The sequence below is a fragment of the Catharus ustulatus genome, chromosome 7 (genome assembly GCF_009819885.2).
Source record: "Catharus ustulatus isolate bCatUst1 chromosome 7, bCatUst1.pri.v2, whole genome shotgun sequence".
Lineage (NCBI taxonomy): Eukaryota > Metazoa > Chordata > Aves > Passeriformes > Turdidae > Catharus > Catharus ustulatus.
Genome location: NC_046227.1, coordinates 12,180,103 through 12,195,093, shown reverse-complemented (window position 1 = coordinate 12,195,093; position 14,991 = coordinate 12,180,103). Strand labels below are relative to the sequence as shown.

Genomic DNA, 14,991 nt, shown 5'->3' with positions numbered 1-14,991 from the left:
AGGAAAAAAGAATTCAGTAATTGCTGACTGAAGACTTGCATGGGGCTGTGCCCTGAAACCCAAAAGTAGGGAGTTTTGCACTTAAATGAGTGTCACAGTCAGTTCAGGCACCCCTTCCCTAAATAGGGTAACACACCCCTTGTAATTTGGGTTCAGTGCAAACAAATCTAGAGAAAGCAGAGATATGAAGGCAGAGAAGAATGACAGAGAGTTTGGAAGCAAATGCCAAGTGGTAAGGAAATAAATTTGCGTTTCAGGGCAATTTCTTGCCCATTAGCCAAGAAAGCCATAACTAACAAGTACAACTGGAAAAGGAGGTGCATGGGGAGTGCTGGTGCTGATGGCAGGGGAATGGCAAGGGCTGAAATGTGCCCCTTCCTTGCCTTCAGCTCCAGCCTGCTAACAACACCTGCAACAACAGGAAGCAGCAATGTTATTGCTACTACTGCAGATAGGACATCTCCTCATGTCAGAGGAAAAATGACATTCCTATTGCTTCCTGGTATAGAAAAATCCCCTTCAACCACAACATAAACAATGCAGAGAAGCTGCTGCATGAAATATGAAAATGAAGCCATGGTTCAAGGTAGAGATACAGCTAACCTTCTAACAGATGGTCAGAAGCTAATTCAGCTCCCCTAGGCTGGGGTTTGTTTTTCATTTTGAAGGAAGAGATATTTTGCTTGCAGACTCCACAGTTACAGGGGGGTCTGAAAGCCAAACAAGCTGGGAGTAGGGGAAAGACACAGAAGTTGATGATATTCAATAAACAAAATGAAAGAAACAGTGAAGCCACCCAGCTAGTGACAAGGCTACAGTCACCCTCCAAAAGCCCACTTAGGCACTAATAGATGAAATACACATACAAAGATAATAAACAAACTACAACGCATACAAATTTTCCAGAGAATTTTCATGATATAGCAGTCACCTCAGGCCACAAATGCTCAGTTTAAAATGCCTGGCTAAAGACACACTGCAAACAAACTCTCAGAATCTGAACTAATGTCACTGTCAGCAATGATTTAAAAGTTGAATCTCTGTATTGAAGGAACATTTTATATAACATAATAAACACAATTATGACAAATCTATTACCTTCCTAAGCACTGGGGGTGAATTTAAAACTACAAGGAACAAAAGCTTTCCTGTGCTGAAGAGTTCACAACTGAAGCAAGACACACTGAGTGGGCAGCTGCCCTGAGGAGATGGTGTCATTTGTCCCTCTTTATTTATTTATTTGTGTGGCTTGCTGTAGCACTCTAGTGGGTGGGCTTGTTACTCTGGCCACTGCAGACATATAAGGAAGATGATATCTTCAAAGAGCCATGCATGCCAATTTTACAGTGTGAATTACAGGCCATTTTACTGTATTATAGAAGGAAGACAAAATGCAGCATCAAATCGATGTTATCACTGGTTTTAGCATCTGTAAATTTTGTGTTATTTTGTTTCATCAGAGACCTCAAGGCTGTGCACAAGATGATTTTTCCTTGCAGCCTTCTCTCATTCTTGTTTGTAGCTAATAAGAATAAAATCCTCATCTCCATTTATGCCAGGCAAGCAGAAAGGAAGATTTCTACTTGCTGAAGTCTACTTACTGTAGTCTACTTACTGTCTACCCACTGTTTTGTGGTAACAGTTTTGCAGTGAGTGTTTTATGGCTTGGGAAAAGGAACACAGAACATGTAATCAAAGGTGTCAAAACTTCTCCTGTGACTGCCAGAGGTCCACTGTCAGTCAGTTTAGACACCCCAGAACCATGATGGAAGAATCTCAGGATCTTCTCACAGTTGTTGCTAGAACCTCACTTTGAGTTTCAAGGAAACACAAGTGATTAAAGAATAGAAGTGTGATAGTCAAATGCAATGCATTATCCAGATATCACAGAAATTATGGGAGGTAAAGAAAGACCTCAAGAGGCTGTCTTGGCAGAGCCACTAATATTTTTATCACTCTTTGCAGCTGTATCTGTTCCTAAAGCCTTTCAGTGACGAAGACTTCACAGCCCCCATGCAGTCTAATCCAGAACACGTCTGCTCTCACTGCTGGAGTCACTCCTAAGCTTTGACCTGAACCTTTCCTAAGAACATTTCAGTTTACAAAATAACTTTACAAAACAGAGAAACTGTGAAATCACACACTACAAGCTGCAGAAAAGTACATCACATTTCAGAAGTGTGGCCGTTTAGCACAAAACTAAGTTAAGAGTATGCCAAAGGAACAGAAACCAAAATTTTCACCCTTGACTTAGCTCTTCAAATAGAGGATGTCTCAGCATACACCTGGCAAATGCTTAAAATATATGTCTCTCTCTTAAAAAGAAAAAAGCATTAAGCTTAAATTAAAATTTTGCTGAGCTCAGATTCTCTTCTACTTACAGCACACATAAAGCACAAGGTCTGTTTCTAATCCAAACTCTTTGTAGAGCAAACAATTGTGTAATTGGTCAAAACTATGGGTGAGAGGTGATTAATAATGGCATCCCAGTCCATAATTGACAGAGGGTACAATGCAGCTTTTTCTTCCTTAACTGGTCAAGGAATCCATCCCAGCATCATTTTGGACACAGGGCCATGCTTATCACTGCTGTACCCGGGTATGCTACTTGGTGACAACAGAAGGAAAACAGTTATGTCCAGAGGTCCAAAGCAAATTGTGTCTCTGAATACCCCCAGTGTTCAGATCAGAATCACTGTTCATCCCTCTGGATCAGGAAAAATATTTCTCTAAGCTTCCACAAGACAGAAAGCCATGGTTTTGCACACAGTAGCTCCTCTGTGTGTCACATTAAGAACTGTATAAAAAAGCCACACCCACATGTACATACACAAAAGCCAGGCCCTGCCCTCAAAGCACTCACAATTTAAGCCAGCAAAGCAAACACTGCTTTTTACAGTAACTGCCACCTGAAATATCTCCCACCTGAAATGGGACAAGTTGTGTTTTGGAGGAGCCTCCCATACAGGTTCCGTGCCCACACTGCAGAGCATCCCCCTGGACAGAGTTTGGCTGCAAGTGCCAGAGCTGCCAGGAGGAGAGGAGGAACCAGGAAATCCAGCAGGAACAGCTACCTGCCCCACTGCCCAGCCTCCTGTACCTGGTTTGGGAAAGCTCAAGCTGTGCTGAAGAGCAAGAGGCTCTTCAAGGCAGAGACTTGTCTGCAGCAATAGGAGAAACAAACGGGGTACAAGTATCTGAACACATGCTGAAGGGCTGGTGGCACAATTATTTTAGATGAATTCTGAAGCAGAGGCTTCCCATACAAGTCAAAGTCATGAACAAAGGTAAATCAAACTTTCTTCTTCGTATATGTTTATCTTCAGTTGGGGATCAGTATAATTCTGAAGAAATAATTGCTCAGAATAAGTGGGGTGAGGGGGAAATACAGATACAGGGACTGCCAAACACCACCAGACAAGCCAACACTGGCAAAGGCTACAGGAGTGGGAAGACAGGACACCTGCACTGGTTATGAGTTTCCTGATACACCAGGAAGACAGAAAATAAAAGGTAGCAGTGGCTACGTTACAAGTTGAAGTCCCTTTGGAAACATCACATTAATATGATTATAAGGGCAATTTTGTGATCAAAGTTTAACTATTTGTCAGGAGGGCTGCTTGCCCCCAGAGGTTCCCTGATCCTTCTATTCAAAGACTGGAAGTTACTCATAGCTCCCTTTCTCTATCAAGGTGATGTTTTCACAAACAAATGGGCAGCCAGCTGTCCCCAGACAACAAGAACTGCAAAGGCCATAGACCAGAGCATCCACCAAGCCAGAGAAATCCTCCTCAGTGGCCCACTATGTGCACAGCAGGACTCTTGTTCACCAACAACTTTCAGAAGCAGCAGGTGTTGCCCAGGGGCCTGTGACCAGTGTCCCTGTGTCTGACCCCCATATTTCTTAGCCCACAACACTGCCCTGCACTGGAGGAGAAGAGGTCCCCTCATCTCGGACACTCACTGAGTTCCAGCTCTGTGACTCCATCCCCCATCCCAGCTCCCTGGGCTGAGCACAGTGCTGGCAGAAGTCCACCTCTGAAGGCCCCACTGCCCAGACCCAGCTGTGCCTCCATGCTGCACAAACCCCCAGTCCCCATCACACAGCAGAGAAGTCAAGTCACTTCATCTTCCCAGTTCAGTCAACAAAATCTCCTTGTATGAGAACCTACTTACCAGCACGAAGGAGAGTTGCACAAAACAGTCCCATGGGAGAGAAATGTAGTGAACGTGGTGTTGCAATATATGTTTCATATTAAAAACCAAACTAGAAAAGTGGCCAAGGGAACAGTGGTAAAACTTCTCAAGTCTGTTGAGTTTCAACCCAGAGAGAGGGTAACCTAAAACTCATGATTTGTAATAACTCTCTGCTTGGGAAACAGAGCAAGACCAAAAACTAGGCGTGAAAAAAACCCTATTACAGAATTAGAGTTTGTTCCAGTTCCTGAGATTTGGTCAAATTACAAAAGACATTAATAGAAGCCTCTGGCTGGGACTAACTGAAAAGCAATCAAACATTGATTAGACAAGGCAAGCATGGAAGTCCCCTCCTAACTCAGACTGTGTCATTTCCATAGATGCAATATCCCAAAAACTTTAGTGGGAACTAGAGGAGGGATGTATAGAAACAGAAGGACAAAATGAGTTAGCTGTAATCCACTAGTGCTTCAAGTAACACCTGCAATAGCCTTCCACCCACCTATTAGATCAGGGCCACAGAAATACTCAAACTTTGCATCATGGCCACATAAATCAGTATCAAAGTCTATCTGTATGATGAACTTTCTGGGCAGGAAAGGAAAAACATTTCTGAGGGCAGTAAGTGTTTGTTTTGAGGGCAGGGCTCCTGTCAGCAATGCTAGATAAGAAGCAAAAGGTACTGAGTAAGACCTCTATCCCTGCAGGAGTCTATGTTGTGAATTTGAGTGAGAGTCATCAAAACTCCTACCCTGTCTGTGTATTTTTACCAACTTCTAAAAGTGCAGTAGATGTTTACATAGAATGGAGATCATAAATACCTTTGATCACCTACATTGGGACTGTCATAATAGACAGTAAAGGGAATATAGCTTGCTGAGTTTTCAGATACACTGTTCTGCTCAATATGAGAAACTGCCAAGTTTAAGGAGTCTAGATTCTCAATAGTGTCATGACATATTACAGTCACAATAAAGCGTTGCTGGAATAATATAATTTTTAAATTAAATTTGTTAATCTGAGTAATTTCTACCATATGATAAAAGTAAAATCTGACACAGTCTGAACAGAAAAATCCTTTATTAAGATCCAAGATAATGGAGAATCAATAGATGAAGGATATTTTAACAGCAGCTACCCAGAATCTAAGAGCAGGAAGATAAATCTACACACATCTTTGGGTAGATATTCTGCCAGCTCTGGCACAAGGGGCAGTCAATCAGAGGCATCCTGTAACAGTGTGTCTGTCAACACTGGCACTTCACTGTGACTAAGTGATCAGGGACTAAATACTGAGATGGGATCTTGTGAAATGTCCCCAGCACTCTTAAATCCTCAGACAGAGACCTGCAATTTCCTCAGGTATTAGAAACACTGGAGGAAACTCGGGTTATTATCCCATAAAGGAGAACCTGTAGCTACTGCTCTGCCTAAGAGCCTGGCTACCATGGTTAAGTACTCCAGGTGAAGTGGAAAAAATTCTGTAAAACTCAGGTTCTGTATTCCTGCCACTGTGAGACAAGCTAAATTTGCCAAATGGCTTTGTGACCCCACCCTTGTAAATCAGCTTGTTAATCATTATCGTCATAGAGGCGATAAAGTTGTTTTATGAGCCAACACCGAAGCAGTAACATTAACTACTTATGCAGGGGCTGGTGTATTTCTCTGCAGATAACATTTATTAGAAGGCACTCTGTTTAAAGACGCAGGTTTGCTTCATAACCTTCATTTGGAGCACTGAGCAATCTGTTCCTTTTATTCCTCCAGTCTGATCGACATGTCAGACACAAGTGATGCCTGGAGGGTATGGGTTAAGTGATATGAAATCCCTAAAACACCTTGAACTACAGGTTCAAATGTAAACTGGATTGTCCTGGCCTCTCCTCCTGACAGAACAAAATTTATGATTATTTCTCAAGGCCAGACATACACTTGGCTCTATCTGAGACAGACATAGACAGAATTTGCCAGGAGGCACTGACGCAATGTAGAAGAGACAGGAAAGGCCAAGAGGCACTGAGAAAATAGAAGGGGTGGTGGACATGGAACTCATTCATGATCCCCAATTATGTAAATTGAGGAGATAGAAAGTATTTCAGTTCACAGGAATAATGTCATTCTGTCATGGATGTCTGGCAGAGGGAAGCTACCTGAAGGAGCAATCAACAATTGTGCACAGCTTTCCACCATCCTCTACAGAAAAGGTTCCTGCCTCCATTGGTTGTTTTCTTTCTACCTTTCCAGAAACAGTTAGTCAGAATCATGCCTTTTCCTAAAAATTCAGAGGTAAGCCCCAGCTTTGCCTAAACTTTAAAGCACCACAGAGAATATGATTCCTGGACTGAATGAAAAGGCAGATAAAATATCCTGAACAGGCTGTATTCAATTCACCATTTGGATGCTTACTACTCTCCAAATTCCACCAGTGGTAGCTTTGTGGAAGAGGGTTAAACATTCAATAATCTTGCTTCACCTCCAGGAGAGATGAGAAATATGCTTATAAAGGAACTACCAATGATAAAATAGATCTAGAAAATAAACCTTTAGAAACCCTCCAGCACAACCAAAATGACTGACTTACTCAAAAACTTCTCACCAGAACAGTCCAGTGCTCAGAACAACTGGAAAGCTGTTCCTAATGCCTGCCTCAGATCTCTTTTGCTGCAATCAGTTATATTTATACTCTACCTCCTATCCTTACATTGCAACATCTATTTCAGAAACCATTTTCTGACAAATTCTCTTGTCTGTCACAAGTAATCTTTGTCACAAGACAGGACAAGCAAAAGTGACTGGGGGTGCAGGAACAATACAATGATTGCCTTTACCTATTTATTCTATTTGTTTACTGGATAGGTAAGAAGGTATTTTCTGCATTCATTAAACAGGGAAGTTGGGCATTAAAGCTGAAATGGTAAATGCAATCTCTGCCCCACAAAGATTTCAGTAGGGTCAGGATTTACGTGATAAAAACATAGACTTGGAAACAAGCATGCTACAATATGCTTAGCTAAGGATAATGCAGGTTGCAGAGAAAATAAAGGGAAAACATTCCCTGGCTGGGAAGTTCCCAGTCATTTATATCTAGGGAACAGACAATGCTTGTGGACTGCTAATTTCCTTGAGGACTTTTTCTCTTCCGTTGGACAGATTCTTAGCACCACACATTCTTCTTATGATTTCAATGCACAATTAATCTTGAGTTCAGAGGAAAAGGAAAAGGAAGGAGGAAGGATGATCATGAGGTAAAAGTCACAGAGAGGCAAATATCAGATTTTAGGCCCCATCTTTTGTGCAATGTACTAGTCAGTTGGCTTTCCTTACTCCATTTTGACTCCCAACCATCTCTTTCAGACTGCCTGTCTTTATTTAAATTACAGGTGATTTAAGGGAAGAATGATCTCTTACTATTTGTGTGCATGCACACTAGAATCAGTTGTTGTGCACTGCTACAAAAAAACTGGAAAAAAACCCCAGCAGTAACTTTAGAAGAGCCCCATCTTCGGTTGCAACAGGCACGCTATGGGCCACAATCCCTGCTCCCAACAGCAAGAGTGATACCACCCCACCCTCTCCCTCCTCTTCCCTTTACACCCTCCACAGGTCCCTTGCTGTCCCAAAAGCCTGTTCAGCCTGTGGTACAAGTGCCAGCAGGGTGGGCAGGAGCAGGTGAGGCCAGGACTCTGTTGACCCACTGCTGACACCAGTGCACATTGTGCTGCGCTAACTCATCACCCACACAGGGCAGAGAGCAACCCGAAAGGAAACCTTGCAATAAACACTGCAAAGAACAAAAAGAGCCCCACAAAACCAACTGCTAAATAAATCAAACTAAAGCAGAGTAAACTAAATGAGTGAGATTTGAATAAACAGAAATCAGAAGCCCCCTTTGACTTGTTTGCATTAGGCAGTCTGCACTGATGGCAGAGCCATTTGCTGTTCACGGCCCTTCCGGAGTAAACCCCTGAATATGTTTCACTTTAATTTGGTATTAAACAGATACTCCACAAATTGGCCCCTAACTAAAACAGGCACTGGGAAGAGGAAGAAACGCAAGGTCAAGAGCAAACACTGCTAATCTCTGATAAGCACACACAGGCAGGGGGCAAGGTGAAGATGGAGTTTTACATTGGCTGCGGGAGAGGAAAAACAAACTGGTGACAGTTCAAGTCAATTTATAGCAGGAGACAGAGAGGATGACAAGGTTCCACCAAGCCCTCCCCCACTCTTCTCATTGAAAGGAAGAAATGCCAGAAATTTCAGCAGGCCTTTGGATGCAAGCTGACACAAGTGAAGAGGAGATGGAATTGCCTCAGTGTAAACAGCATGCCTGGAAATCACCTGTGCCAGCTCTCCCACCAGCTCTGCAACAAGTCTCACGCTCACTGTGTTTCAGTCGCCTTTCCTCCTTTCTCCTTCCCTCAAGGTTTCCAGGCAGCTACATGTCAATTTTGTCACACCCCAAGTTCTCCTGATCTCGTTGCAGGGATGGATTATAGGTTGTTTTAAGAAAAAGGTATTCAAGCAAAGGTTAAAGGCTGTTTTAATCAAACAAGGTTGAAAGCATACCAAGAATTTGGCTGGTAGAAAACAGAAAGCACTTTACTTAGCTTAAAAACATATGTGACTCTAAATACAGAAGCAAATATGCAATCAGGCAGAGAGTATATATATATATGCTTTTTTAAGATGAAGCAGGCAATTGCATGCAGAGATATTAACTGACTCTACATGCCCACTGAGCAAAATGTTACTTCATGAGTGATAGCACAAAATTAGAAACTTTCCTGCCTTGCATAGGACTGGATCTGGGCATTTTTAGGAGGAACCCTCTGAAGGATCTTAGAACAAGAAAGCAACATACCAAGAAAATGGCTGGGGCTACTCTGAAAAAAACCTCCATGAGTACAAAGTATATTCAAAGAAAAATCTAAAAAAAATATTCTTCTCTTATCCAAACAGGTAGCCCTGAGACTATTTTATTTCTTGGAAAATCTGATTTCTCGAAATGTTAGTCCTGAAGGAACACCCAGCTGCCTCTTCCAAATCATCATTTTATGTGAAGTAGAGCAGTGAGTTCAGAGCCCAATCTTTCACACTGTTAACCTGCATCTCCAGTACTGAGCTTTTCATGCTGCACAGCAGAAAATAACAGAAGAAACCCATTTAGCACAAGGCAACAGAAAAGGGGTAACATATTACTGCTGCTGCTTCTATGGGCTGAAAAAAATTAAAATCTCTCTGGAGATCTCAACTCAAATGCTCCTGTGAATCAGTGGCACCACTACTGGGTCATTTTAAACAGAGTTTCATTCTAAATAGCCACACTTACCCCAAGTGGCCCAGATTACATATTCACGTGGTAAAGGACTACAAGTATTTAATACACCCTGCTAAAAATTCTGGTTTCATACAGTGCTGGAAGCAGTCCTACTATTAAAAATATCTACTAACAATCTTGCTAGATCTCTAGACTTTGCCTGCAACACCTAATTCAGATGAACTTGTCTTCCTGACAGTCACCTGCCAAAATGCTCCTAACCAGCTCTTCAACCACAAGCCTGGCTGGCTCTGCCATGCTCTCTGCCTGACTCTCATGAGCCTGGCTCTGAATGACAGCAAGACAGCAGAGCTGAGGTAAAAGGAAAACACCAGTAAGATCTTTGTCATTACCAGTAATTGTAACCAGAGCTGTCAGCACTTTGGTGAATTACACACACACACTGGGAGTATCAGCTAACCTGAAGCTTCCTGTTCTGCTGAAAGGCAGCTCAGTGCTGGCAAACTCCAGGGAGTGACAGAAATAAATGATGTGCCAGGTGCTTTAGGATGACCCTGCTTGAGCAGGGAGGTTGGACCAGATGACACACTGTGGTGCTTCCAACCTCACCCATTCTGTGATTCAGTGATAAAGGAGCCACAGCCACAGGAAAGTAGACAAGCTTAATAGCTTGTTTAATAGCTGCTTTGCTATCAGATCTTTTAATATTTATGAAAATGTGTATTGAGTGTTTTTCCCATCCTAGGACTATTTTCATATTCCACTGCTTACTTTACTTTAGAACTGTAGCTACTTTAGAACACTGTCAAGCAGGCACAGGACATAAAGGATGTCATAAAGACAGCTATTAACATGATGCCACTGTGGTCCAAGCTGCATCTTTACATAGTTCATGTAGAGAACTATCTGGTATTATTACACTGGTAGTAACACCCTGCAGGACTTGCACCTCTGTCACACGTGCTGTGTCAACCCTCGCTTGGGAGAATGGAGATGTGAATGTTTTCCCAACAGTGCTCTGAACTGTGGCAGCTATGGCACAGATGATGTGCCTAGAATTTTTCTACCCTTGTTGAGCACAGTCAACTCCCACAGAGAACTGTGACAGACAAGTCTTCAGTCATCTCGGCATAGCCAGGCCTGCCCAAAACCTAATTCTCCTCAGTTTTCACCTCCTGCACCTCAAGCAGAAAAAGGGCTTGCCTAAAATTAAAAGAATCTGCTGGTACAGCTACATGGGTAAACCTCTTTGGTAAATAGAAGTTTAAGATGATACAGCTTATATTGAATCACTGAATGACACAAATGACAGCAACAGACGTTCTCATTGATATAACTGAGTTTGCACTCATTATTTCACAGGGTCAGCTATATACACTAAGAGCAGGAGGGCATTTGTCATGAACCTAATTCAGTAATACTTCTAGAACTTGAGCAAGCCCAAAGTATGTTAGCCAAACGCCATTTCTTTCAATCAATACAGCCACATGCACAGTGGATTAGATGCTACATCCCAGCCTTTCATTGCATGAATAAAAAGGAACTGCTGGGCAGGGACACCACCACTGATGGGCTTGGAATTCATCAGGCTGTATGTTACTAATCTATACCAAGCATCTATCAGCAATTGTATGAGGACTGAGTTATCAGAAAAGAAGTTTTACTTCTGAAAAAAACAGCAAGTAAAAGGCAAAAGAAGTCCACATCTTGCATTCTTTGCTATTGTTGGGACTGATGAAACAACTTGTCTAAATCATTGCACATATAAAAATAGTAGAAAGAGCATCTTCAGTCTCCTTCACTCCTCTCTAGGAAGTGCAGTGAAAGTACAGGGTGAGTTAAAAGCCTGGAGGAGTGAAAGAAACCTAATGATTACTACTCTTCTAAGACTTTCTAAATCTAATCTAACACTATATTAGGCTCAAATTAGGAAGCACCTTTATTTCACTGAAGTTCATTTTTATTCCCCACACTTTTGTTAGGGAGCATTATATGCAAAAAAGCTTGACTAGAAACATTTAAGATTCCCAGTGAGGAATGCTTCTGTGAGACCAACAGTCCAGCAAGCCAGAAAATGCTCCCAGGAGCTGTAACCAGTGCTGTATGTAATCAGTGTTACAAACGTCAGAGGAAGATGAAATCACGGATCTGTCTGTCAGTAGGGGAGACATCTTCCTAATCCCTTCAGTATAGTATGTCTAGTCTGAAATCTTATAATCCCTTTATTTTATGTACTGTAACTGTGGATATTCTCATTATGGATACTTAATCCTCTCAAAGATGATACATTTCTGGCCTCAGTGACACTATTGTGGCATTAAACTCATACTCACTGTGTTCTGCAAAGAAGCATTTCCATTAAGGATTTTTATGTGTCCCTCATACTCACTGTATGATCTGTGCCAAATTATTGTGAGAACAGGGCTCTCCTGTTCATCCTTTCTCTACACTGCTCTTCACATTATTTTTAGGTTCATCTACAGGTAGTCGGGAAAGCTGATCTGAAGTCAGTAATGTTTTAACTAAATTTCAACATATTAGTTTATCTGCAATGTTAAAATGGATAAATTGTATTACATTAAATCTCTGTATGGACATACACATTCAGAAAGAAAATGGCCTTAATACAATTTACGTCACCTTGCTTCCAAAGTAAACTGAGATAAACCAAATGAAAGCCACTTATATTTCGAATAACAGTATTTACACAGTGATTCAAAGTAATTAAACTCATCTTTTTAAATTCCCATGTTTTGTCACTTCATTATTTTTCCCTGAGTGTTCCTGTATAAACAAGTCTTCAAATTATCATCTTTTTAAGTTTCCAATCTTGCTTACAATTTCCACCCCTGAAATACAGTAATTTTTTGCCCTTATGGGGATCCTTTTCATTTTACTGTATCTTTCACAGTTGGCATAACCAGGATGAAATAATTGCCAGGATTAAGAAAGTTTCCACAGTAAAGACCATCACAGAATGGGTAAGGCTGAAAGGGCCCACAGGAGTCATCTGGCCCTGCTCAATCAAGGTTATCCTAGAGCATGTGGCACAGAACTGTGTCCAGGCAGTTCTCCAGAGAGGGAAAACTCCACAATCTCTGGGCAAATGGTGCTCATGCACGGTCACTGCACAGTGAAGTTCTCCCTCATGTTCAGGTGGAACTTCTGTACATCACTTCAATAATTGTATACTTTGTATCTTGCTATTTAACATAAAAAAGTGGCAAAACTTTAGTTAACTCTCTATGGATGAACATAGAATTTTGAAATCACCACAATAGTCCCTTCTACTCTTTTACTTTGAAAGCTCCCATTAATATGCCATGGTGTATAGTAAGTGCTATAGTACAGCATAAGTAGCAAGAATTACTTTTCATAAAAAATACAAGACTCTTGTCCGAGTCAACTTTGGTCCAAACCAACATTAAACAGTGTAAAAACTGTCAGTTTCAATAAAAGCAGCCCCATAATCACATCTGTAAAATCTGAATGGATAGTTTTGAACTCCTGTTGCATGAACTCTGTCCATACATGCACAAAGGTACTGACAGGTCCATCAGTAATGTCAGCAGAGAACAGAGTTCACATCTCCAGCAGGTTTTGGATGAAACTACCCTGGACTGTAAAGCACATCATGGTCTGTAAGACTAATCTGTTTTTCCAGTGTACTATGTCTGCTAAAACCAGCAAATTCAGGAGTGAATACTTGTTTCCTAACAAGTGGAGATGTCCCTCTTGAAAGTGTTAATTAACTGGAATAACCCTGGATAAACTGCCTAACAGAGATGCAGAGGGTTATGGGTGATGCAGGGCAGATGACAGGAGGTTGCAAAGACAAGCAAGTGTAGCAAAGGAGCAGAACAGGCAAGCTGTGGTGTTTGTGCCTATTCAATGTGAACACACCTAATCAGTTATCTCCTCTGCTGACACCTCCAGTGATACCAGACGCTAAGAACATATACCTCAGAGGAATACCCACAGATAGACTTCGTAAACTTCAATGTACTCCCTGGGGTCTTGGTCTGCAGCAAAACCTTCTGGAGTCCTTGTATGCATTTGTGTGCACATACAAATAAAGATTGTCACTTGTTGCCTCTTTGGTTACTCACATCTGCACTACAAGCATTTGTTAATGACCCAAGTACTAGCAAAAAACCACTGCCTCACCAGGACTTGGGAAATTTCCAAAAATTAAGGCTGGTTTGTTCCAAGTTTTTTTACTCTTCTTTTAACCCCACAGTAGTCTTCCCGATCCAAATGGATCCAAGCAATAACCATCCCCAGACCATCAGACAGCCCAAGTATATACTCTGCAAGATTCATAATATCTAGGCCCTGTTAAGCTTGGAAAGATAACGATATTGGATTTTATTTTAGAATAGTATTACAAACTGCTTCATCTACTGGCAAACATGCATTTCAACCTTTTTGCAACTAAGAACAGACAGACCCTCAAGCCCCATTTTTGAAACTCAGCTGCTTGGTAGGAAACAACTATATTTTCTAGGATCTTTAAAGGGAACTTGGCCAGGAAACAAATCAGAATTGAGCTGGGACTAACCAGGGTAAAGGTTGCTTATATCTGCAGATTACCCCTCTCTGCTTTTCTAATTCACTCACCACGCCTTATCTTTCCATTAATCTTTAATAAACCTTTTAGTTAATTCCCCAAACACATGCAATCTACATGACAGCAGGATACAGTGCAAAAGCAGTCCATGGATATGAGGAAACAGGCAGTAGGGGAATCAAAAGGAGGAAAAACTTTCAGGATTAAAACTACCCAAACTGCAGGTCAGTGGAAAATGATGAGCAACAGGGAGAAAGCAGCAATAAGGGGCAAAGCAGACAGCAAGGAGGGGCTGTTAAGGGTATTAGTATTTATTTGACCATTGGATTCATTCTCTCAGCGGGGCCCTCCTCTCTTTTCCACTCTGAATCCACTTCGACAAAACCAGGCAATCCGATTTCAAACTTGGAGCCTCTGAAATGTGGAAAAGTCCTCTCTATGATGACAACAAGGATATAGCTAGATTAAAAGGTAAATGTAATTTAACCCACCCCAGCAGAAATGGTAATCAAATTATATTGCCTCTAAATATGATAAGTTTGGGACTGGGGCCCTCAGGGGAAGAGAAGGTGTCTTGCAAACACAAACACAAAGAAATATGTTAAAGGAAAGTGCTAAATCAATGCATGAATTATGACTTCTACCCTCCTTCTCTCCCCCAGGGTGCTTGATAAGCTGCTGATTGCTTCTAAAATATCTACTACCAATGTTAGGAACTGATTAAGCAGCTTACAAAGCACTGGAGGCTAATAGACAGGCCCACCAGGGAGACTACAGCTCTGGAGTTAAGTAGCTCGCTTTTTCATGGTTTGATTACTAAAGATGAGATAGCAGAACATGCTGAAAAGATGTGGAAACAGTTTCAGACCTCAGGCAACTATTTTTTTTATTTTACATATGGAATCATTTCTACCCTGTGATTTCACCAGCCAACAAAACCCAT

At 41.5% G+C, this 14,991-nt stretch overlaps 1 protein-coding gene across 3 annotated transcripts in view; it reads right to left on the bottom strand.

Moving 5' to 3' along the window:
• The window catches only part of PLEKHM3 (pleckstrin homology domain containing M3), a 78,680-nt gene that overhangs the window by 17,450 nt on the left and 46,239 nt on the right, over positions 1-14,991 (bottom strand). The gene's annotated exons all lie outside the window — the stretch shown is intronic.